Source organism: Suricata suricatta, chromosome 11 (assembly GCF_006229205.1).
Source record: "Suricata suricatta isolate VVHF042 chromosome 11, meerkat_22Aug2017_6uvM2_HiC, whole genome shotgun sequence".
Lineage (NCBI taxonomy): Eukaryota > Metazoa > Chordata > Mammalia > Carnivora > Herpestidae > Suricata > Suricata suricatta.
In genome coordinates, this window is record NC_043710.1 from 13467848 (window position 1) to 13469308 (window position 1461).

The window sequence follows — 1461 nt, forward strand, 5'->3', positions numbered from 1 at the left end:
CAGGGAAAGAAAGACCAGACACTCAAATACAACATTTGGTCCTCCAGAGTGAAAATGTGGGGTTAGACTAGGAACACAGGTAAGTGATCATACTGAGTGACAATCATGTGCAATGATTCTGCCCTTTGGGTGTGTATTTGTTTTGATTTGTTCCCTTTATTGGAAATGTATTTGTTTTGATTTGTTCCCTTTATTGGAAATGTGGCTGCTGGTCCTGGGGTGGAGAAAATCCAACAGTTATTAAGTGCAGGATTCCATTTTACTGTGATTATTGGGAATACATCAGAGTCAAAGCCTCATTCTGGTATCAGGAACAAGTCATGATGTGTTTCCCATAAAACCAGACGACACACAACATAATTCAAAATGGGCGTTATTGTAAAGACTAAATATCAATTGTTTTATTGAACTTGAGACGGCACCTTTCATATACCTGATCCTACTGCTGGTTTTTGATTAAAACTAACTGATGGAAATTGCATTTTCATGTAATCTTGTGATCTTTCCTCACACATGTAAAATACTGAAATTAAGTGTTGAAGACATTTGTTATTTTACTGTTTGTATCTGTCATGTGACCAAAGATAGTCTGTACCCTGCTCAGTTAACAGTACTTTCATTCCCTCATCAGTGCTGCCAACTTCCTCATCTCTTTAGCATTCCCACAATGTTGTAAAATTTAAAGATTGATTACTTTTATATGTTCCATTGTTACTAATGCATTATATTAGTTTGATCTCTCAATTATTGTCTATTTCCTCAGTTGTGAGTAGGACATATAAACATACTTTGTTCATGCAGATAAAATTCTAAGATAGCACCATCCTGAATCACAAAATTTCCTTTCAAAGTACTTGTAAGAAACATAAATATACACATTTACATCATACACATACACAAATCTATGTGCAAGAGATTATATTATAGACACCATATTTCCATAATTCACGTTTAATAATAGTTTTATTTTATAAGATCCATTATTTATTTTTTTAAATTTTTATTTTAATTACTTATTTTAGAAAGAGCATGGGCAGGGGAGGTGCAGAGAGGAGAGAGAGAGAGAGAAGAACAGAAAATATCAAGCAGCTTCTGTGCTGTCAGTGTAAAGCCCAAGTAGGAGCTCCACCCTACCAAACATGAGACCATGACCCGAGCCAGAATCGAGAGTTGGACACTTAACTGACTGAGCCAAGCAGGCACCCTATGATTCATTAATTTAAATAATACTTTAAGTACACATACCCTGAATATGCACTAAGTCATTGTCTCCATTCCCATTTCCTCCGCCACATGTAGAGCCAACAGCTCTTAACTATATACAACCTCTTTCTTTTTTTCCAAGTCTCTTTATTTATTTTTATTATGATAAAAAACTTAAAACAATATGTGATTAATATTAAGAGTAATATTAATATTACTCTTGATCAATGTTTAAGTACACAACACAGTACTGGTGAT